Here is a 25405-nt window from a genome sequence, read left to right as displayed (position 1 = left end):
TCTGCATGTTTAATTAAAAAAAAAACTTTCTGCTTTCCTTCTATTTCAAAATGTACTTTATTCCCATCATTATCTGGAGCACTACATGGCAAACACTGCTGCCAACTAGTGCTCTTAAAAATATATTTCCATTTTAAAAGTACTTTAGCAAAACTGCTAGCATATATTGCCCCAGACATGTGCCCTCATCTGAGCCTACCTACCTGCTTTTCAACAAAGGACACCAATAAGACAAAGTAAAGTTGATTATAGATATTAAATGAAAACTTTAAAAAAAAAAAAAAAAAACATTTGTGCACTCTATCTGAATCAGGAAAGAAACATTTTAGGTTTCATGTCCCTTTAAACTCTTTAAGAGCGTGCATTTTCCAATTAACTTTCATTATCAAATTTACCTTTTCCTCTTGTTCTCCTTGGTTGATACTTAGCACCTTTCCATTAGAGCATACTGAGGTAGATTCGGGAGCTTTAATGTATGTTAAGACACTATATGGCAGCATTTTCGTGCTTAATACACATGCACACTCCTGAGCATACTTCAATATGCTCTCCTTGAAATGCGCCAAATTTTAACCACATTTTCACTTCCATGTCCCAGTTGCTGGATTTAATTTTCAATGGACACCACTATTTGTTTTAAACCTTCTGAATGCAATTGTAAAGCCTTAGCAATGTGATTTTTCTCCTACGACTTCCCTATATAATTGCATCTCCATTAGGTTTGGTGTAATAGCAGATATAATAGGATGTGCAAAACAATAAACACGAGATGCCTTTATTTTCACTATCTTGTACTTGTAATTAGCTTAAAGGGCCATGATACCCACATTTTTTCTTTCATGATGTAGAAAGAGAATGCATTTTTAAACATCTTTCTAATTTACTTCTATTATCTAATTTGTTTTATTCTCTTGATATTCATTGCTGAAAAGCATATCTAGATATGCTCAGTAGCTGCTGATTGGTTGCTGCACATAGAAGCTTCATGCGATTGGCTCACCCATGTGCATTGCTTTTTCTTCAAATAAGGATATCTAAAAAATGAAGCAAAATAAATAATAGAAGTAAATTGTAATGTTGTTTAAATGTGTATGTTCTATCTGAATCATGAAAGAAAGATTTTGGGTTTAGTGGCCCTTTAAGTCATAATAATTAAGGTGAGAGGAAACCTGTCTTAGTTTCTAAACTGCCCTAGGCCTTTATATTTTACATTTCTCTCTCCCTTTCCCTCATGCTCATATACAAATAGAAAAGACTAGTGCTGTAATTATAAGAGAATTAAAAGGACCAGTAAATACATTTGATTTGCATAATCAACACATGCATGACAAAAAGACAATGCAATAGCACTTAGTCTGAACTTCAAATGAGTAGTAGATTTGTTTCTGACAAATTTCAAAGTTATATCTATTTCCACTCCCCCGTATCATGTGACAGCCATCAGCCAATCACAAAAGCATTTACATATATTCTGTGCATTTTTGCACATGTTCAATAGGAGGTGGTGGCTCAAAAAGGTTAAATATAAAAAGACTGTGCACATCTTGTTAATGGAATTATTATTATTTATAAAATATTTTACCAGGAAGGATACATTGAGATTTATTTAGTTTTCAAGTATGTCCTGGGTTCACAAAACATTGCATTGATACAATAGGGTACAATACAATACAAAAACAACAATACACAATATATGCAAACATTTAACTTAGAACAGGTAGGAAATATATAATCAACCATGACAGGAGCATTCTGTTTTGAGATATGTAGAGAGGGATCTCTTAAAGGATATTAGGCTTGGGGAAGGTTTGAAAGTGTGCGGGAGGTTGTTCCATAATTGTGGCACTCTGTAGGAAAAGGAGGATCGAGCTGCTTTCTTTTTGTATAATGGAGGCAGACTAAATAATGTGCTGGTACTGTATCGGAGGTTATAGGAGGTGAGAATAGCTGGGAAGAGCATTCTGCTTAGGTAGGGTGGGAGCTTCCCAGAAAAGCTCTTAAACACATGGCAGGAAAGATGGAGGGTGCGTCTGGATTCCAGCGACAGCCAGTTTAGTTCTTTTAGCATGTCACAATGGTGGGTCCTGTAGTTACATTGTAGCACAAAGCGGCAGAACGAGTTATACAATGTATTAAGTTTATTTAGGTGAGTTTGCATATGCTATGTCCCCATAATCCATATTAGGCATCAGCATTTACTGTAGGGCTGAGGCAGGATTTGTTTCTGTACAGGGCACCTAGTTTTGGATAAAGTTTAGATGCAAGTTTTTCTATATGGAGGCTAAAAATAGATTGGGGTTTAACAACATACCCAAGTATTTGAAAGAGTGGACTGCGGTCAGCGGGCAATTTGATTTTGTTTTGTTGCATAGATGGGAATTTTGTAGTTTGTGTAATTTAGGTCCTGTTACAAAGATCATTGTGACAGTTTTGTCAGTGTTTAGGAAGAGTTTGTTTTTTGAGATCCACTTTTCTACCTCTGTGAACTGGTCTTGAAGCACTGCTTCAAGCTGCGGCAGATCGGAATTGTTTGCATAGATTACCGTGTCATCTGCGTACATGTGTACAGTTGAGGATTTGCAGACATTAGGCAGATCATTTATGAATAATGTGAATAGTAGGGGGCCGAGAATTGAACCTTGGGGAACACCACACGTGACTGGGAGAGAGAGGGAGTTGCTGTCAGAAATGGAGACATATTGTGATCGATCCGATACATATGATCGAAACCAGGTTAACGGGCGATCAGCTATACCAGAGTTTTTTTTGTTTGAGCAGTAGTATGTCTGTGGTCTACTGTGGTCTACTGTGTCAAAGGCCTTTGCAAAATCAAGGAAAATAGCTCCAGTAAGGTCTCCTTGTTCCATGCCAGTTTGGATGTTGTTGCAAACTTTTAGGAGGGCAGTTGTAGTGGAGTGATTCGGGCGAAAACCTGATTGCTCAGGGGTCAGATAGTTAGATTGTTGGTAATACTCACAAAATTGCGTATGGACGCATTTTTCTAAGATTTTTTTGACAATACTGGGAGCAAAGATATAGGGCGATAGTTAGAAACCAAGGTTAACTCCACACTTTTATGGTGTGATAATTTTGTCTCACCAAACTTCAGAGAAAAATAATAAAAAATAAAATAAATGGAATGTAGCTCTTTTCTTGTAAACAGCAAGTAAATATAACTTGTTCTACTAGCATGTACAAGGTGAGCATTTACTTTTAGTAATTGAAGTGAAAAGTATGGTTTAAACCTCTATGAATGATAATAATAAATCTTATGAGAGAAACTTATTAAGCCTCTATAATATAAGCAATGATTCCTTAATATTATCGAAAAAGAAAAAATGAGAAAAAATCCTTTATATTCAGGATAAGAAACGAAGTGATAGAGTTCAACTCTAGATAAAGTAATGTTCAAATATCTTTCCTTAAGTTTCACACACTCACACAAACACTCTAAAATATATATACAATGTTCCAACACACACGCAATATTGACCAGCAAGGAGGAGGTTAATTCAGTGTAATACACCTCAGGTAAGTAAAGACACTTAGCGTTATATTTGGAAACCTTATGATTTGTATACAATACGATACCGAAACCAGCGTGGTGACAAGACCAGATTTCCCCAGAAGCGATGGTGTAGCGTGGAGAGCGGTAATAACAGCAGAGTAAGTGCTAAACCGGAGATTAGTAGAGAGCGGCGTTCCGGTAGCAGCTTGTGTGAGTGCGGCTTCAGCCGCGTGTGATAGAGTTCCGGTAGCGTAGGGATATGATTAGAAGTATCAGTCCAAAAGAATCAGGAAAGAAGTGCAGCAAACTTTGAGACACAAACAGCCTTCAAAAAATAAAATACTTAAGACCTGAAAGGGAAAAGTATACTGCTTGGAAAGAGCAGTAACACAGGATGAGAGAATCCACTTTAATTTTCAGGCACTGAGTAATGGAAAAGCACTTCCTTAAATAGGAGGAAGTGCTGATAGTCAGAAAGTCTTAAAGGGATATCACATCCCCCCCTTCTCAGGGAATCACCCCCGGGGATTCCAGACCAGGTTTAAGGGGGTAACGATGATGAAATGACTTCACCAGACGAGGGGCATGAACTTCTGAATGAAGATGCCAGGAATCATCCTCTGGACCATAACCCTTCCATCTGATGAGATATTCTAATCTTTGTCGTCGAATCCTAGAATCCAATATTGATTCAACTTCAAATTCCTCTTGAAGATCCACTGAGACAGGAGGCGGAAGATCAACTGCCGTGCGTGTCATTGAATGAAAAGGTTTCAATAATGAAATATGGAAGGTGGGATGAAACTTGTAATCCTTGGGTAACGTGAGCTTGACCACATTGGGATTTATTATCTGCTCTACAGGGTAAGGTCCCAGAAACTGGTTAGCCAATTTCTTGCTAGGGACCTGAAGTTTGAGGTTTTTAGTAGAGATTAACACTAAGTCACCTATTTTATATTCAGGTCCAATCGAATGTTTCCGATCATAGTATTTCTTTTGGTATTCCTTAGCCTCAGCTAGATGTGTTTTCAATACTTTCAATCGATCTTGAGGTTTGGAAGAAAAATCTAAAGCTGAAGGGGAATTCACTGTTTTGTGGGACAAGGTTATAGTGTTAGGATGGTACCCATAAGTTGCGAAAAAGGGGGATGTTTTGGTTGAGGAACACAATGAATTATTATGAGTAAATTCTGCCATAGGAAGGTAAATTAGCCAGTCATCTTGTAAATGTGAAATATAACAACGTAAAAAGTGTTCAATGGTCTGGTTCAGTCTTTCTGTCAACCCATTTGTCTGTGGATGGAAAGCAGTAGTGTAGCGATGATCAATTTTCAGTAGCTTACACAAAGATCTCCAGAAGGAAGAGGTGAATTGGGTACCCCTATCAGTAATAATATTAGAGGGTAAACCGTGTAGTCTTACAACCTGATCAAGAAATACTTTAGCTGTAGTCATGGCAGTTGGTAATCCCTTGAGTGGAATAAAATGAGCCAGTCTTGTTAAATGGTCGACTACTACCATGATAGTGTTATATTGTTGTGATGCAGGTAACTCCACTATAAAATCCATGGCAATAGTACTCCATGGTTTATCTGGAATGGGCAGAGGTCTAAGTAACCCTCTGGGTTTTGTATGTTCAATTTTATTTCTAGCGCAATTCTCACACCTAGAGACATAATCATAAATGTATTTATTCATCCCTGGCCACCAAAACTTACGACGGGTAAGTTCAATGGTTTTCTGTATCCCTGGGTGACCAGATATGGTGTCATCATGGGTATGTGTGAGAATGGAAGACCTTATTTTCTCAGGTATGTATAACTTTTCCTCATGATAAAAAAGACCTGTAGTAGGATCTTTAGAACAATTCTGTAGTGGTATTGAATCATGTTTTAGAGCAGTGTAAATCTCTTCTTCTAAGGGTGTTAAGGTACCTATTATCTTTTCTGGAGGGATAGTGAAGTTAGGTTGTTCATGAGGAAGTAACTCATGAATACGAGAAAGTGCATCTGCCTTTGTGTTTTGACTCCCAGGTTTATAAGTTATTAAAAAGTTAAAGCGATCTAAAAAAAGTGACCACCTTGCTTGTCTAGCTGTTAAAGTCTTATTCTTCTTTAAGTATTCTAAGTTTTTATGATCAGTATAAATAAGAAATGGAATTACTGATCCTTCTAGTAGGTGTCTCCATTGTTCTAGTGAACACTTAATAGCAAGGAGTTCTTTGTCTCCAACACTATAGTTAGCTTCAGCACAAGTCAAAGTTCTTGAATAGAACGCAATGGGATGAACTTCACCTGTCTCCTTATTTTGTTGGGAAAGAATAGCCCCAATGCCTGTGTTCGATGCATCAACTTCCAACAGGAATTGTTGATCAAATTTAGGCAGTGTTAGTATTGGAGCTGTTGTGAACATTTCCTTAAGACTATCAAAAGTCTTCTGGGCTTGTTCAGACCACTTAAAGCGCTGTTTTATACTAGTTAATTGTGTTAGTGGTTTTATCACTGAGGAGAAGTTTTTAATAAATTTACGGTAATAATTTGCGAAATCAATAAATCGCTGTAATGCTTTTACTGTAGTGGGTATAGGCCAGTCTTTAATTGCGGCTACTTTTTCAGGATCCATTTCTATTTTGTTTGGGGTAATTATATAACCCAAAAACTTTATTTTAGAGACATGGAAAACACATTTTTCCAGCTTTGCATATAACTTATGCTCCTTGAGACGAGTAAGAACCCACCTAACATGTTTTTCATGTTCTATGGAAGATTTCGAATAAATCAGAATATCATCTAGATATATGATGACACAGATATCCATTAGATCATGAAAAATTTCGTTGATAAAATGTTGGAAGGTTGCGGGAGCATTGCTTAGACCAAAGGGCATTACGTTATACTGGAAAAGACCATAACGGGTTCTGAACGCGGTTTTCCATTCGTGTCCTTCCTTTATGCGAATAAGATTATAAGCGCCCTTTAGATTTAATTTTGAGTAGATCGTGGCCTCATTTAATCTTTCGAGTAACTCTGGTATGAGAGGTAGAGGATACCTATTTTTAATTGTTATTTCATTCAATGCCCTGTAGTCAATAATAGGTCTTATTGTTCCATCTTTGTTGCGTACTAAAAACAGTCCTGCAGCAGCAGGGGATGTTGAGTGTGAGATGAACCCTTTTCGCAAGTTTTCATCTAAATATGATCTTAGATATACCAATTCTTCTTGTGAAAGAGGGTAAATCTTTCCATGTGGTATTTGAGATCCCGGTATTAAATCAATGGGACAGTCAAATTCCCTATGTGGTGGGAGGTTTTCTGCCTCCTTGAGGTCAAACACCTCTGCCAGGTCCTGATAAATTTGAGGCAGCTCATGTTCTATAGTAGAGATTACCTGATAGGGAAAACAAGTCTTTATACAATAGTCAGAGTCAAAGTTTACTTGTGGTGATGACCAGTCAATATGAGGATTATGTATTTGTAACCAGCTAAATCCTAAGATGATAGTATGCATGTAGATAGGTATGAGGTCAAAAGTAATATATTCGGAATGTCCTTGGTCAGTTGTTATGAGTAAAGGGATTGTCTGATGGGTAATGGGGCCCTGTTGTATAATAGAACCATCAATAAGTTTAACTGAAACAGGATGTGTTTTGACAACAGTTGGAATTTTATTGAGCTTAACATATGCTATATCTATATAATTTCCTGACGCCCCAGAATCAATCAAAGCGTTAGATCGCATGTTTTTCTGATCCCACTGTAAAGAAAAGGTGAGAGTGAGATGTGGATTTTGGGTAATGTGAAAAATATTGTGATTGAAACTACCCTTACCCTTTTTCTGTCTCAATAGAGATGGACAATTTGTGACGGAGTGGTCCTTTTGTCCACAATAAAGACAGAGATTTTCTAATCTGCGTCTGGTTTTTTCTTCTGGGGTTAGAGGACCCCTTATAGTTCCAATTTCCATAGGAACCTGGTTTGAAACAGCTTTTTCCATGGTTGTAGAACAGGGATAGGAACGTCTGGGCACAACTTCATAGGAAGCTCTTTCAGCCTTTCTTTCACGTAACCTTCGGTCCAAAGTGGTGCTTAATTTCATCAACCCATTCAGTGTGTCAGGCATCTCTAATCGTGACAATTCATCTTTAAGGGATTCAGAGAGACCCAATCTGAATTGGTTCTTTAAGCTGATATCGTTCCATTGAGAGTCATCTATCCACATTTGAAATTCAGTAATATATTCTTCAATGTTTCTTTTCCCCTGTCTCATAGATCTTAGTTTATTTTCAGCTGTTATTTGAGTGTGGGACTCCTCATACAAGGCAGTCATAGCTAGAAAAAATTCTTCAAGCGAATCTAATATTGGATGTTCACTTTCAAAGAATCTATTGGCCCAGGAGCGTGGCTCCCCCTGGAGGAAGGAAATAGTGGTACAGACCTTTATCCTTTCACTATGGTATGTTTTAGGTCTAAGTGAGAAAAGAAGTTTGCATGCACTTTTAAAATCCCTGAATTCGCTGCGCTTGCCAGAGAAGGGTTGTGGGTATTGTATGTGAGGTTCAGCAATTCCTGCTTCTTTCCCTGACATACAATCTTTTATTAAGGTTTTGAGAGCTTTATTTTCAGTTTGTACCTCTGTTAAGGCTCTAGCAAGATATTCTAGTTTTTGATGAATATTAGAAAATTCATTTTTAATTTCATTGGGATCCATCTTCCAAAAATAAAAAAAATAAACTTTATTTTTTAGGCCTGAAAATTCTGTGATAATTTTGTCTCACCAAACTTCAGAGAAAAATAATAAAAAATAAAATAAATGGAATGTAGCTCTTTTCTTGTAAACAGCAAGTAAATATAACTTGTTCTACTAGCATGTACAAGGTGAGCATTTACTTTTAGTAATTGAAGTGAAAAGTATGGTTTAAACCTCTATGAATGATAATAATAAATCTTATGAGAGAAACTTATTAAGCCTCTATAATATAAGCAATGATTCCTTAATATTATCGAAAAAGAAAAAATGAGAAAAAATCCTTTATATTCAGGATAAGAAACGAAGTGTGATAGAGTTCAACTCTAGATAAAGTAATGTTCAAATATCTTTCCTTAAGTTTCACGCACTCACACAAACACTCTAAAATATATATACAATGTTCCAACACACACGCAATATTGACCAGCAAGGAGGAGGTTAATTCAGTGTAATACACCTCAGGTAAGTAAAGACACTTAGCGTTATATTTGGAAACCTTATGATTTGTATACAATACGATACCCAAACCAGCGTGGTGACAAGACCAGATTTCCCCAGAAGCGATGGTGTAGCGTGGAGAGCGGTAATAACAGCAGAGTAAGTGCTAAACCGGAGATTAGTAGAGAGCGGCGTTCCGGTAGCAGCTTGTGTGAGTGCGGCTTCAGCCGCGTGTGATAGAGTTCCGGTAGCGTAGGGATATGATTAGAAGTATCAGTCCAAAAGAATCAGGAAAGAAGTGCAGCAAACTTTGAGACACAAACAGCCTTCAAAAAATAAAATACTTAAGACCTGAAAGGGAAAAGTATACTGCTTGGAAAGAGCAGTAACACAGGATGAGAGAATCCACTTTAATTTTCAGGCACTGAGTAATGGAAAAGCACTTCCTTAAATAGGAGGAAGTGCTGATAGTCAGAAAGTCTTAAAGGGATATCACATATGGATAGGCACTACTTTTGCAGTTTTTCAGAGTTTGGGTATGTATCCAGACACCAAGGATTCGTTAATTAGGGTTGTGACAGGTTTAGCAATTGCCGGCGCAACAGTATTGCTGGGATTTGATCAGGTCCAGACTGGTTTTTCATTTTTATATTATTAAGGTGTTAATGACATTGATGGGTCTAAAATTGAATTTCTCTATAATTGGGTGTTTGCTGATTTAATGGCGCCTGATCCACATTTGTAGTTTCAGGATGCGTGTCATTTATTAGTTTGTCAATCAGGGTGGTGGAGCATCCAACAAAATAATTGTTAAAGGCATTTGCTACTTCTAAGGGGAGTTGCAGGGTTTGGTTGTCCACATTGACAGTGGAGGGTTGGGAGTGGATTGGTGGAGTGTGTAAGTTATTTATGAGTTTCCAAAACTTTCTAGGGTTTGATATGTTATTCAGATTTTCACAGAAATATTGGGCCTTGGCCAATTTTGTTTAGTGCATATATTTCTCCATTGTGTATATATACAGGATTTTGGAATATTTGTATCTATAAAATAGGACAGTTTTTGAGAGGGGATGTTACCAAATGTAAACAATATCTTATGTCATTTAGGTAATATTTACATGTCATAATACCGCTTATACCTGCAACCTAAAGGTGTTTTCTTCTTAAACAGGGAGAGTCCACAGCTGCATTCATTACTTTTGGGAATTCAGATCCTGGCCACCAGGAGGAGGCAAAGACACACCAGCCAAAGGCTTAAATACCTCGCCCACTTCCCTCATCCCCCAGTCATTTTTTGCCTTTCGTCACAGGAGGTTGGCAGAGAAGTGTCGGAAGATTAAAGATAGTCTCTTATGGAGGGTAGTACTCTTCGAAACGGGACTGGAGTTTTAAGTAATCCTGTCAGCCTCTCAGTGAGAGCAAGGATGAAGGTTAGAGTACGGAGATGCAGGTAGAGTCTTTCTGCGAAACCATCCCGACTCATGTTAACAGCTCCTTAGCAATCAGCGTTGATGAGTTTCGCTGCCTGCTTTCTTCACTCAAGTCCATGTCAGAAGCAACGCTACTATCTGTCACACTTGAAGGGCTGTGTTCCTGTTCCACGGCATAGATTCTGGTAAGATCGTTTCAGTTTACTTCGATGTGTGAGTGTAATGTGAACGAAGAAGTCAGGGTCTCAGTGCAACTCCTTTTATCGTTATGGAATCAAGGGTTAATATCTCCTGATGCTGTTATTGAACAGGGGGGACTTTAATTGTGTTTGTTATGTGATTCTGTCTGCTATTGTGTAGTGACGCTTGGGCTCGTGGCTATATTGGAACATAACAGCCTTTTTTTGTCAGGCTCTTGTGGCCTTGGCGCACTTTTTTCTGGCCTGAACGGTGTACCTTGTGACTAGGCGTGGTCACGTTCTGCACTCCATTTCCGTATTCTTGACCGCGTGGCGACAGAGAGAGTCTGGATCTCAGGAGGTGGTGAGTGCCCCAGCCATTGGGGGTGTAAGGTGCCGTTTTTATTTTTCTTCTCTCCATAATTTTTATCCAAGTTATGGAGGATTCTGATTTTTTGGAGACGGATGTCTCTGATTCAGATTCTACTACTTGCGAAGAGTATGAGATGGTCCGGGTAATCCATGCCCATCAATTATGTTCTGAATGCCGCTTTAGAGTGCTCTCTTCTCCCACAACAGGGACCTTAGAGACTGCCGAGCCATCCGTCCCTGGGGATCCCACAGCCCGCGAGGCGTGTGCCCTAGATCCTTCCCTAGCTACAAACGCAGGTGTCTCTAATGCTGGTTTCCTCCAGAGGTTACGGAACGGTTCCGCATGGCCATATCTATGGCGTTGGTGCTTTTACACCTTCCTGTGAGGGAAGTGTTGATGAGATACTGTTCGTGTTCTGTTAACCAGGGCTCGTTGGTCATGGGATCGTCTGGGTCAGATCAGCCATCTTGGGAAGCGGTTGCCTCTGAAACTTTGGGGCCCAATTGTCAGGGTCTTCAGTTGGCCCAGCGGAGGTAAGTTTTGCTTTTTGTTATAGACTGGCGCGCCTTCGTGTACTACTGCAACATGTTTTGGCAGTGCTGGAGGATCACGATCCTAATGGGTTGAGGGATCCTCGGTCTGCTGTACCAGACGGAAAGATAGGTTGACGTGGGGGGGGGGGGATGAAGTTAATCTCCTTGTCGTCTCCAATTTACTTTCTTTTGGAGTATCTTATTCCAGTCCTGAGCTTCGGGAGAATGGGGTCTCTGATTGGCTGGTCCTGTTAGTGTACCCATTCTTCTTGGGCGTTCACCTGCGGGTGCTGCCCTCTTTTTCCTTTGATCCGGTAGGATGGTTTTATATCTTTTCGAAAAGCTCTTGTCTGTTTTAATTTTTCCGGTGGGAAACATTTCTTTTCTGGAATTTGATACTAGCGAATTTGTGGTCGCTTGAGCACTTCCGCGGAGGTTGCATGTTAAGGTGTTAGTACATTGTTATGTCTATAGTTCCTTTTGTCCATTCCTGTTGGGGTTTTTAATTTTTCTGTGGCCTGGGTCAGTTCTGAATGCCCTATGTAGCAGGCTGGTCCTGGTTGGGCACTATTTTCTGGTCCTTTAGGCCTATATCACCCATGTGGTGCCGGTATATCTGTCTGTCCTGGTTGGGTGGTGAGTTGCTCACTCAGATGAGGAGTTCATTATACCCCTAGTTCTCTTCGGATCGAATAAAGCTTTCGCCTTTACTAAAGATTTCCGTGGAGAGGAACATCCATGAGTTTTCACAAAATACTTGCCCCTTGCGGGTCTAAGTCATGGAGAGGAGGCCTTTCCTTCTTAGACGTCAGGCTGGTTCTCGTTTCTTCTTTTGGGTGAGGCAATTGTGCTCAGTCCTCTTTGTCCTGTTCCTGATTGTTGGCGGGTTCCTGAAGCGGATCCTGCTGAAGATTACTCTGTTGATTCCAGAGGTCCTTGGCCTCAGAGCTAGGTTTTTCCATTCCCAATGGGTCTGAAGGTTTAGATGATTCCTTCAACATCTGGGTTACCAGGTTGGGCCGATTTTTATCTCCTTTATGGTATTCTTATCGAATGTATTTTTGAAGCCTTGATGACGGAACTCTTCCTTAAGGGGTCGAGACGTCTTAGGCTTCTTTTTCCCCCTCTTGGGGCTGGTTATGGGATCATCTGTTTGGGAAGTTCTTTTTCTTCCTCCTCCTGTTTCTCGTCTGCTCCCATTTGTTGGGGCTCTGGAGAATGCGTTTGTCTCCGTTTTTTCCTGAAGCTGCCCTTACTAAGATGGTTTTATCTATTGCTCAACAGAAATTGTGAGGCTCGTCCATCGTTAATTCCTTGAGCTGTGGGGATTTCCGGGAGGTGATCATGAAGCAATTGTTTGGAGACTATTTTATCTTCTCAAGCTGGATTATCTAGTTTTGAGATTTTACTTTGGGGTGTTGTCCCTAGAGCCTTTAGGAGATATGCTCTCTGTCTCTGGGATGCTTAACGAACGTCCAGTGTCCAAGGACCTTTGGAAGTGGCTGTGGTTGCATCTCCTTGGGTACAGGTTCTCCGTATGAGGTACCCCTATGGTTCCTCAGGGGTTACTACCTTGTAGCAGGCTCCGGTTTCCGGATGTCCGGTTTTCCGGACATGTTCTTGTCTTGGATATCTCACTGCATCTCTTAGATTGGTCTTGGGCGGTTCAGATTTTCCGGTTCTGAGAATTCCACTTGCCTTTTCAGGGGGTTTTGTTTTTCTCTTATCAGAGACTTGGAAATAACCTGAGGGGTAGTTTAACTGCCTAGCAAGCAGGTGATAGCAGTCACAATCTGTTGCAGCTATTTGCACCTTAAAAGGGGCTAGATGGCTGTTTGTTTTTCTGCTGGGCCAGCTGTTGCAGCCGGATCGTTCCTCTACGATCAGTATTGCCTTTGCCGTCTGTCTGCTGCAGCACTCTCCATGTCTGTGGACAGGTGAGCGGTTATATTTGACTTTCTCCTCCCCTTAGGGCGATTGGGGCATACTAGTATCCACCTAGTGCCCTGGAGGTCTTCCTCTGTTCAGTGGGGTCCCTCCTGCCTTGCGTGCAGGATGTCATGAAGGGTTGGATTCCGGTATCGTGCCATCACTGTTGGTTCAGTATAGTCTCTCTGTTTGCCTGGAAGTGTCCCTTCTTGTACGGTAAGGATCTGTCTGGGTCCTGGAAGCCGAGCTCATCCTATGTTCTGTCATAACTTAGTTGGTTAGCATGCCAGTCTTGTTAGCAAATGGTGGAGTTTGCTCTACCCATTGGTACCGTTCAATTTAGTTCCCCTCCTTTTTCCTCCTTTTTCCTTACTAAGGGTTTGGTAGGTCCGGGGGAATGGTTTATTTCCCTGCTTTCGGACATTGGCAGTCGCTTTGGTGCTGTGTCCGTTGCCTCTGAGAGGGGATCAGAGGTCTGTCTGTTTGGTTGAGCCTGGACCGTGTATCTTACTTAGATCTTGTGATCCCTCCTTAACTGGGAGGCATTGCTGTGTTTCCTTCCTCAGCAGGGGGCGTTCTCTGCTGGTTTTGGATGCTCTCCTACTTCCTTGTTTTTCCTGGGAGGGAGTGGGTTTCTGCACTTCTTAGGAATTTTTCCTCTGTGGGAGTCCTGGTGCAGTTCCTAGTATGGTTGGCTAGTGTTAACGGCTGGAGTCTGCTAGACTTCTGTTGCAGAGGGAAGCCTGTGGCTTCTTCTGGAGCACTATAAGATTTATGGTGCTATTTTTAGGCGTTTTTTTTTTTTTTTTTTTTTTAATCCCTCGGTCACTCCTTAGTGCAGATTGCATGCTTTGTGAGGGATGGGGTCTACTTTGTCTCTCTAGGTCTCCAGGGTTTGGACATTACATGGTCCCTTGGACTTCCGTTCAGATTGGGATAGGGTTTCCCCCCCCCCTTCTTTGTTCAGTCGTCGGAGTTCATCCTCTATGCGTTTTTGTCCTGATACAACCTTTGTTTGCGCTTGGAGTTCGGCTAGGGTTCCTTTTACCCTAGCTTGTTGGGCTTTAGATCTCTGTTGAGTTCTTCTTCTTCCTCTTCCCTTCAGGGGATATGTGGAGGTCCCCTTCCCTCGGGTCGGGGGTAAGTTTAACTGTGGGCTTGGAGCCTGCGGGACTTGTCTCTTCGGAGGCTTTGTGCTCAGTGGAATCTACTGGTTCTGAGCGGTCTCTTTCTAGCACCTTGCTGGTTTTAACTGATGGGCAGTTACCTGGTCCTTTCAGGTTTTATCTTTCTGTTTCTGGTGAAGCAGTTGTTTTTTGTCGGGTGTTTGGTTAATTTCAGGCTTTGGTGCCTTCCGAATGGGTCACCTTGTCTACCCACCCTTTTTTTGCATTCAGTGTCCTCTATAGCTTGGGTATTGTTTTCCCAAAAGTAATGAATGCAGCTGTGGACTCCCCGTTTAAGAAGAAAAACTTTAATTATGCTTACCTGATAATTTTCTTTTCTTCTGACGGGGTATTTTGTATTCTTCTGGCACCTTTTTTACCCTGATATTTCTCCTACTGTTCCTTATTCCCTTGGCATAATGACTGGGGGATGAGTGAAGTGGGGGAGTTATTTAAGCCTTTGGCTAGGGTGTCTTTGCCTCCTCCTGTTGGCCAGGTTCTGAATTCCCAAAGTAATAAATGCAGCTGTGGACTCTCCCCGTCAGAAGAAAAGAAAATTATCAGGTAAGCATAATTTAATTTGTTTTAAAAATTTCATTTTAAAAAAATATTTCTTAAAAAGTTTGGGTTTCAGAATAAGTTTAGATTTTGGTAAAATGTACCTGTGTGGATGTACATATATGTGTGTGTGTATGTATGTATGTATATATATATATATATATATATATATATATATATATATATATATATATATATATATATATACACACATACACACACATACACACACATACACACACACACATACACAATACAACAATGTTACTGATTTGTATAATAAACAAAATGGCTTTGACAATAGCATAGCGAGGAGTTACTGCCCAAGAGTATTTTCAATGACTTGTTGTACCAGCTGCAGAGTATAAAATTTATGAGAAATTGCATTTTCAGGTTTATTTGTGAATACGGAGTAGCTGGTTTTGTGCTTTTTAACCACAGCCTATTACAATGGGTTGAGCTTCAGGTAACATCAGATCTCATTATGTTATCACTTTGTGTACACAGACTTGCTTCCTTATCTTATATTTGTCTGGAAAACTAAAGCTCAATACATAGAGAGAACAATGGAAAAATATCATTTTATTACTTAACTATCCTGCACCCCACTGTGAGTGTAATTTCTTCTGCTGGCTGTGTTTACTTAGGCTATTCAATAGCTGAGACTCCAGTATCAAAACTTGCAGTATAGTTTGGGAAATGTCAAGCTAAATCAGCTATTTCAAAGGCCAAAATAGGGGTAAAGGAGCTACTTGTAAACAATTTAATACACTCCAGCAGGTAAAATGGATCATTGGTAACAAATTAAATGGGAGAAAAATTTTGAGTGAACTGTCCCTTTAATTTCCCTTTTAATATCTTTAGAGTTTTCTTAATTATGATATCTAGTTTTGTAGCTTTCAACTTACTGAAAATCGTAAAACTATTGAGAATATTAAACCAGTTAGCTATGTGTTATTTAGGGAAATACTCTCCATTAAATGCATCTTACCTGTTTTATTTCGGCTTAGAGCTATAATAGGATTACTGGGATCAAATTGTATTATTTCCTCCTGGCAGCTTTTATGCCTGATGAGACTATGTGATTTCACTTGTAATTGAATAAAGAGTCAACATTAATAGCACTATATCTCTGGTTATTGCAATAAGACTCTAGACCTCAGGCTAACTAGGAACAAATCACATTCAGGGTAATAATATGTTCAAGACAGGATTAAATTAACTTTGTTTACATATTGTTAATGGACTGATGCAATAAGATCAAATGTATGTCCCACTAAGGCCCTTATTAAAAATCAAGCGAAACTGACATCCCATGTAAAATCCTCTTGAAAAAAGCCACTATTAAACATCAAATGGTCCAGCAGAATTAGCACCGTGCAGCTGATATGTGAATTGTTACAAGAGAATGTATGCACTTGCAATATTTCATGCTTCGTAGAGCCAAAAAGGTTTGGAAATGCTATCCAAAAAGCAAACAAGACTACAAACACACTTGTATTCTCACTTCAGATGTTCACTATCTACTTGCTGGTGAGCACCATTATAAATAGTGTTTGCATATGCTTAAACACTCAAGTCAAAATTAAACTTTCATGATTCCGATAGAGCATGCAGTTTTAAACAATTCCAATTTACTTCCATTAACAAAATGTGCACAATCTTTTTATATTTAAGCTGCTACTGAGCATGTGCAAGAATTCACAGAATATGCCTATATGCATTTGTAATTAGCTGATGGCTGTCACATGATACAGGAATGGAAATAGATATAACTTTGAAATTTGTCAGAAACAAATCTACTACTAATTTGAATTTCAGACTTAAAGGGACAGTCTAGTATAAATTAAACTTTCATTATTCAGATAGTACTTTTAATTTTAATCAACTTTCCAATTTACTTTTATCATCAAATTAGCTTTTTTCTCTTGGTATTCTTAGTTTAAACTAAACATAGGTAGGCTCATATGCTAATTTCTAAGCCTTTGAGGGCTGCCTCTTATCACATGCTTTTTAAATCTCTTTTCAACACAAAGAGACAGAAAGTACACGTGGGCCATATAGATAACACTGTGTTCAGGCACAGGGGGTTATTTAAGATTTAGAACAATGCTAAATTTAAGACAATAGATAAAAACAGGCACAGTCATGTGATCAGGGGGCTGGAAGAAGGTTCTTAGATACAAGGTAATCACAGAGGTAAAAAGTGTATTAATATAACTGTGTTGGTTATGCAAAACTGGGGAATGGGTAATAAAGGGATTATCTATCTTTTAAAACAATAACAATTCTATGGTAGACTGTCCCTTTAAGTGCTATTGCATTGTCTTCTTATCATGCATTTGTTGATTATGCAAACATACTGTATTTACTTGTCCTTTAATACATCAATTTATTTTTGGTCCAATTAAAGATTTCATCCTTCTTGTGTCACTAGGCACACACACGAAACAACAACCCCCCCTTAAAAATAAACAAAATGGTTTAAATTAAAAAAAAAAAAGTAAAAGACCCCCAAGAGAATATCCCAACGTCTCACTACTTTAGTTGGTATTCACTTCCAAGCATAATGCTGTTTCCCCCCCCCCCCAAGAACAGCTTGAAAACTCTCTGCCATTTGAATAAATATCAGGCTTTTTTTTTTTCATGTACAAAAATATGAGGTGTTTTTGATACAGATTAAAGCAAACGCCTTCATCCCATCTTAAAACTAAATGTGCAGCAAATAATAATTTATGATGAAATCTTAATTACTTTTATCTTGGTCCTCTCTTGTAATACAAGTGAGAACCCTTCTACCAAGAGGTGTGGACAGAACTGCTCAATTACCTAGTTAACTGTGGATTATCTATTTTTTTTTTTTTTTTTTTTAAACAATAAAAATGTTTGCGTTTACTGTCCCTTTGAAGCACTACCCTGTCATGATTCTTGCCTCTTTATCAGGGTGGAGCCCTATGGCAGGGTTAGCAGGGAACTTGGCAGATTACATAGCAATAGACTGGAGACTCAAATCTATACAACAGTCCTGTTTGTTAGGAGAATGTTACACAGGCGAATGGCAAGTAATGTCCTGAAATAGTTTATACTGGGAAATGGGTACAAGCAAGAGTTAACAGAGAAAAACTGTACAAACCAGTATAGTTGATGTTCATGTGTAAGTTCAGATAGACAAGAGCCAAGTACTGAAAGGCCCACTTCAGAGCTAAGGACTGTAATACACACTTCTGGGCTAAACAAAGGAAATGCAGCTTCTGGGCAAAGCAAAGGGAATGCCAGCTTCTCGGCTAATCAAAGGAAATACAATGTGCTGAATGCAAGCAGCAGAAAAATCAGTGTTGGAGACAGGATAAACAAATAGGCACAGCAGGCAATAAGATACTGGAGCTGGAAAACTGGAACAGGGAAAGTCCAAGCAGTAGTACTAACTGTGCCAAATGCAGAGAGAGAGACTATGTCAGGACAGTTAAAGGTCCAAAGGCAGGCGGCAAGTATCCAAACCTAATATCACTAGCAGGAAGTCCAACAACAAACAGGAATCCGGAACAGGATAGACTTCAATGCCAAAGCAAGGAGTTAAGGCATAGGTTAGTAAATATGTAGTCAGAGAGCACTTCCCTGATTGGATAGCATCCAGGGAGGGTGGAGCTGAGAGTCATACTTACTGATGATCCTGATTGGGTAGCATCCAGGAAGGGTGGAGCTGAGATACACACTTACCGATGATAATATTGCTCCATAAACCCCTTCAAGTAAACATCCTCCAGTGGCACAGACAGAGCAAACTAGACTATGAACCTGGAGTCCTTGGTTCAATCCTAGGCAGGGCCCAGTAAGGTGGTCACCAGAAGTCCCCGCTGTGCGGTTTGCATTTTAGTTTGAACTGAGCTTATGGGATTATGACATTCCCCTTCCTTCTCCTAGTTCTGTCCAGCCTTTAGTTAGACAGGACTCAGAGTCACTCTTTGTGGTTCTTGGAGACCTGTGCTAGATTCTCAAAGGTTCAAGATGGAATCTGTCCTCTCTGTCATCAATCTAATGCCTCCAAAGTTTTTTCTCCTCTCAGTTCATCTAAAGGATGCATATTTTCTTATTCCAATGGCAAAATCCTTCAGGAATTAAATACGATTCACAGTTGGAGAAGTCATTTTCAATTTACTGTGCTTCCCTTTGACATTTCTACAGCTCTAATAGTCTTCACAAATCTCTTGGTTCCTTTTGTAGCAAAAGTTTCCCTGGAGCAGGCTTATCTTTACAGACACGTTTTGTTGCAGTTTCTTCAGGACCATGGTTAGCCCATAAATTTTCAATAAAAAAAGTAATCTTATCCTTTATCAAAAGCTGGTGTTTTTAGGTGCCCAATTTCAACACATTAAAAGGGATATTGTTTCTGCCAACTCCCATGTATCCAGTTCCTAAGAAATTATTTTCAGACCCTTTGCCATGTCAAGCAACTTACAGTTCATCAGTGGATTGAAACCATTGGGTCATTTGTGTGGAGAAATAGGCAAGATGGAGAATTTGGCCCTTTTCAGTACCATTTTCTGAGAAATTTCAAGAAAACAAGCAGTCATTCTCAACAGATTTAATTTCCAATGGAACAAATGAGAATTTTGCATGCATTACTGGTTTCAGACTCAGAATCTTTCAAGAGGCCTACGTTTTCTGTAAACAAATTGAATTCTGCTTCAAACAGATGCCAGCAAACAAGACTGAGGTTCTCTTTGTCAGGGGAATCCTTACCATCATGCATTTAATTAATTTTTGGAACCTTTTTGCAGGAAGGGCAGTAAAAGTCCGGTCAGACAACAAGATTGCAACAGTTTATATCCTGTTTCAAGGGGGAATTCAGCCTATCTTAAGAGAGGTTACACCAATCTTCAACTGGGCTCAGTGTCCTGTTCAGAATCTGGTCGCAGTTTGTTTCAGGGATAGAAAATCTCGCTGGCCATTCAGACTTATGTTTTCCACCAATTTCTCTAATCTCCTGAAAATAATTTAAAAAAGGGACAGCTGCCTTAATTGTGATTCTTCCATTCGGGATCAACAGACCTTGGCTTCCACTGGTTCAAAGCATGGCAGTTTTTCCTCCGTGACCTCTTTCAGTTTCTTGGGACGTGCTACGTCAAGGTCCATTAGTTCAACCGAATCCCCAGCAGTTCAAGTTAACGGAAAGGTTGCTGAGGTTGCCTGTCTCAAACAGATGAATATTTCAGCTCCTATTATTCAAACCCTTTTGCAAGCCTTGAAGGGGTCTACTTCCAAAATCTATTATAGAATATGGGGTGTTTTTTCTTATACGATGATTCAATATAATGCTTCCACAGCATCATTTGGTTTGGCTCAGCTGATTGATTTCTCCTACGTGATGGGTTTCTCCAAAGACTTAGTCCAAGAACTATGAAGGTTTAGGTCTCTGCTATTACAGCAATTTCTGTAGTTAAGTGGGCTCAGGAAATTTCAATTCAGTTTTTTCAAGCTTTTGCCCATGTCCATCTTTCAAGTAGACCTTTAGTGCCATCTTGGGATCTTCCTCTAGTTTTGGATGCCTTATCAGAGTGACCATTTGAGTCTTTACAATAAATTTTATTTTGTTTTTTACATTTGGAGGCTATCTTTTTGGTGGCCATTACATCAGCTAGACTTGTCTCTGAACTCCGAGCCCTTTCTGCTTAAGATTTTTTTTTATTATTTTCCATCAGGATAAAGTTATTTTATGGACTATGCCTGAGTTTTTACCTAAGGTTGTCTCCGACTTCCATAAAGAGCAGGATATTGTGCTGTCTTATTTCTGCTCAAGTAAAGCAAGATTCACAAGAGAAACCTTTGTATCATCTGGTTGTTGTGCACTGTTTGCACATTTATGTTAAAAGAACATAAGATATTTGCAAGATTGATTGGTTATTCATAATTGCAAAAGGTCAAGCTCCTACAAAATGTACCTTTGTATCAAACTACAAACTTGATGTGCGTGGTAAGTATTACCAGGAAGGGGCCAAGATAACTAGAAATTATCACCAAAATATAAGCAATTTCTATATCTTGGCCCTTATCCCTGGGTAATACTTACCAGGCTCCCTAACTTCTGCCTGGTCCACCTATCTTGACTGGATATCTCTAGGAGGAGGAAGGAGTGGCGCTTCAAAGTTACAATTATACTGGTAACTATGTGAGTGGGCAGTTCTGTCCACACCCATTGGGAGAGGGGTTCTCACTGGTAACTATTACCCAGGGATATAGGCCAAGATAAAGAAATTGCTTATATTTTAGTGATAATTTCTAGTCTTCCCCCCCCCCCCCCCCTCTATGATTTCACTTTTCATGAAAAAACTAACTTATAAAGCCTTGTTTCTATTAAATTTCATGGTTTGCTCAGGATCTTTTGTAAAATCAATCTAGAGCTGCAGTATATATGGAATTTTCTTTTTGTTTTCCAAAAAATAAAAATAATAAACTTTCTTGCTCCCATGAAAGAATGATGATTTTTGTCCAGAGAATGTATTTTTCCTCCTTGTTTTGGGTGATGAAAGAAGGGTATGACTAATTTGGAAAGAAGAGACCTGTACATTGGCTATTTAAATAATTCATTTTGTCTTTTTTTAATACATTCTAAGAAGACAGACTAACTTTTAAAAATTTAATTTAATTAATAAAAAAAATTGTAAAAACAATGCAAACTGGTAAATAGATTAGAAAAGATTAGCACAATGCATAACATCCAGCACATAGCCGTGAAATGTCCATAGACAAACATTGGCAGTACAAAAGCTCAGTGACTGTAAATGTGGCAGTGTCATTCGATGCCACCTTCGCCACAAGTCAGTCTGTGAAATTTCTGCTCTGGTCAACTGTAAGTGCTATTATTGTGAAGCATCCAAGAGCAATAACAGCCCAGCCAAAAAGTGGTAGACCATGCAAACTCACAAAGTGGGGCGGCAGAGTGCTGTTTACCTAGGTTTTTTTTGTATGTATATGTATACACACTCAAACATATATTGCACATACATATGAACACATCATAACCTTTCACTTACTAAGGGCCAAATTACGAGTAGAACCCTCATCGGGTTGTGCTCATATTACGAGTTGAAAGTAAACTGCGCCTGACAAGTGCAAAAACCTGAAGTTATAATATTGCATGTGTGTTCACGTATTTCCACATAGAAATCAGTGGGAAAAAAACCCATTCTCGCACAAACACAATTGCATATTTTCATATGCGCTATCCCGACATGGAAATATTAATATTTCACAATGTTCTGGATAACAGAATATGTTCTATTTATTCATAGATACATATTTCTACATATATCTGATAGTATTTTGGTACATATATATATATATATATATATATATATATATATATATATATATATATATATATAGATACATACATACAGATACATAAATATGCTTTTACATGTTTTCATCTACTTAATGGCTCCAATGCAATTATATATATGTGTGTATGTGTTTATGTATGTATATATATATATATATATATATATATGTATGTGTATATATATATGTATGTATGTGTGTGTGTGTGTGTGTATATATATATATATATGAAACAATAAAGGGTAGAGAAGCGCATATATATATATATATATATATATATATATATATATATATATATATATATATATATATATATACACACACACACACATGTATTTATGTGTTTATATGTGTATATATGTCTATAAATACATATATACATATATATAGACATATACATGCATACGTACATACATACATATACATCTTTAGACATGTATAAGTATGTATCTCTGTGTTAAAGCCCCTTGCCTGCCTTTTTTCCCCAACACCTGAGAGCTCATATCTTTGAGACTTTTGTGTGCAATTTTTTATTTTGAATATTTTTTTTTTTTTTTAGATATTATTGTTATGAGTATAACTGTACTTTGTAATGTATTTTTTATGTGTTTTGTGACACTTTTATGTTTCACAAAACAGTAAACTAGAGCTCTGAAGTCACGGTAATCATTTTAGCGTAAATTACAATTGTAAAATGAATGGTAAGCACGATGAACCCCTTATCGCTCGGGCGCAAACGTTTGTGCTCCACTTGTAATCTAGCCCTGAATATGCAGACAGGAGGACATCACTGCTGACTGCTTCTGTATATGTTACGTGGCCTGCTTTACTTGCTTCCCTTTGGCTTTAAAGGGACAGTCAATGCTAAAATTGTTTAAGAAGATAGATAATGCCTTTATTACCCATTCCCCTGCTTTGCACAACCAACATTGTTATATTAAAGGGACATAATACTCATATGCTAAATCACCTGAGCATCTCTATGTAAAAAAGGAAGATATTTTACCTCACAATCTCCTCAGCTCAGCAGCGTAAGTTCTGTGTAAAAAGTTATACTTCACCTGCTCCCAGCTGCAGGTAAAAAAATAAATAAAAAAATGAAGAAATGAACAGCAGCCAATCAGCATCAGCAGCGCTGAGGTCATGAACTCTTACTGTGATCTCATGAGATTTGACTTAACTCTCATGAGATTTCATAGTAAGCTTCCTTTACCTGATTGGTGAAATAATATGAGAGTTCATGAGGCTCATCCCCTAAGCTGTCCCAGGACAGACACACTAAAATGCTGCTTAGAAATCCTTTAAAATGGGAGGTGGCTACTGAGGAACTTTTGAGGTAAAATATCTTTCTTTTTTACATAGAGATGTTCAGGAGATATTTTCTAGTCGGCTTTTTACAGCTATGCTGCATCACTTTCAAGTGTTTAAACATTTGGGTATTATGGCCCTTTAATATACTTTAAAACCGTTAAACCTCTAAATTTCTGCCTGTTTCTAACCCACTACAGACAGCCACTTATCACATGCTTTTTTTTAATTAGATTTTCAGACTGCTAGTTCATGTGAGCCATAAAGATAACATTGTGCTCATGCCCATGGGTTGTGGATGACATTGCACTAATTGACTAAAATGCAAGTCAATAGATAATAAATAAAATGTCATGTGATGAGGGGGCTGTCAGAAGAGGTTTATATCAAGGTAATCAAAGAGGTAAACATATATTAATATAACCATGTTGGCTGTGCAAAACTGGGGAATGGCTAATAAAGGGATTATCCATCTTTTTAAACAATAACAATTTTGGAGTTGACTATCCCTTTAACTCTACTAAGCCCAGTGAGACTGCAGGGCACAGATAACTGCAGGGTACAGTGCACAGATAAGTATAGTAGTGGGTAGCTGGTTGTCAGGAATTTATTCAAATATTCTTAGGAAGACAACCCTCTACAATTTTTTTTATTTTTTTTTAAATAAATGTCATGGAGCCTGGTGCACTTTCATTGAGGTCACCCACTGTCATTTTGTCCCTGCATTTAGCCATAGAGAAAATAAAATGTAAAATATTTTTCTTTTTGATACATGTATATAATTTGTTAAACCCCTTGTGCCTTTTTGATGTAGGTACTAATAGTACATAGATGCATGTTGTGGAACCCGCTGTCAAAGCTGCAACTAGGGGGCAGAAGGCATCGGCTTTCATAAGGTAAGGGTGCACTGATTGTGCTCCCTTATCATATGAAGCCAGGTCACAGATTTGGCTACCAGTAATGAATATAGCGGGGAAGAGTGGGAGGGGGGAGGGTTAAAGAGCTGTTTTGAGGAGGCAGTACAGTACCTAAGATGGTGAAGAGCAGTGGGGGAGGAGGAAAAAGAGCTGTTTGGGAGGGATCAGGGTGGGAGGGTAATCCCTATACTACAGCAAATATTATCCTCAATAACAGCTAACCCATTAACCCCTTCACTGCTGGGAATTTCCGACATGTGGTGCACAACTACAATTAAAGGGCCAGTCAACACCGGAATTGTTTTTTTTTTAAAAGATAGATAATACTTAATTACCCATTCCCCATTTTTGCACAACCAACACAGTTATAATAATACATATTTTGCCTCTGTAATTACCTTGTATCTAAGCCTCTCCAGACTGCCTCCTTATTTCAGTTCTTTTGACAGACTTGCATTTTAGCCAATCCGTGCTCACTCCTCGGTAAATTCACGTGCATGAGCTCAATGTTATCTTTATGAAACACATGAACTAACGCCCTCTAGGGGTGAAGAACTGTCAAAATGCATTTAGATTAGAGGCGGCCTTCAAGGTCTAAGGAATTAGCATATGAACCTCCTAGGTTTAGCTTTCAGCTAAGAATACCAAGAGAACAAAGCAAAATTGGTGATAAAAGTAAATTAGAAAGTTGTTTAAAATTACATGCCCTATCTGAATCATGAAAGTTTTTTTTTCTACTTGACTGTCCCTTTAATGTCCTTCTAATTACTAAATACCATTGGCAAAGCCATGTATCTCTGCTATTTCTGAACAAAGGGGATACTAGAGAAACTTTTACAACCATTTGTCTTATGACTGCAGAAGTAAATAATTTCAGTGAGAAACCCAAAGTTTGCGAAAAAGTAATTAAAAAAATAAAAAATATTAATGAGAATTTTAGCAGTTCTGCTATACCAAAAAAGCTACCCTATTGCATCATTTT

The 25405-nt window shown here is 38.6% G+C and overlaps 1 protein-coding gene and 1 non-coding gene across 2 annotated transcripts in view; both read left to right on the top strand.

The window, feature by feature from the left end:
- LOC128660866 (copper-transporting ATPase 1-like) overlaps positions 1-25405 on the top strand; it is a 157623-nt gene that overhangs the window by 58762 nt on the left and 73456 nt on the right. The gene's annotated exons all lie outside the window — the stretch shown is intronic.
- Positions 11875-11990, top strand: LOC128646365 (U5 spliceosomal RNA). The gene has a single exon (XR_008400302.1). It is a non-coding gene; the product is annotated as a U5 spliceosomal RNA (small nuclear RNA).

The sequence above is a fragment of the Bombina bombina genome, chromosome 1 (assembly GCF_027579735.1).
Source record: "Bombina bombina isolate aBomBom1 chromosome 1, aBomBom1.pri, whole genome shotgun sequence".
Classification (NCBI taxonomy): Eukaryota; Metazoa; Chordata; class Amphibia; order Anura; family Bombinatoridae; genus Bombina; species Bombina bombina.
The sequence above is the reverse complement of the archived record's forward strand: the minus strand, read 5'-3'. Positions and strand labels throughout refer to the sequence as shown.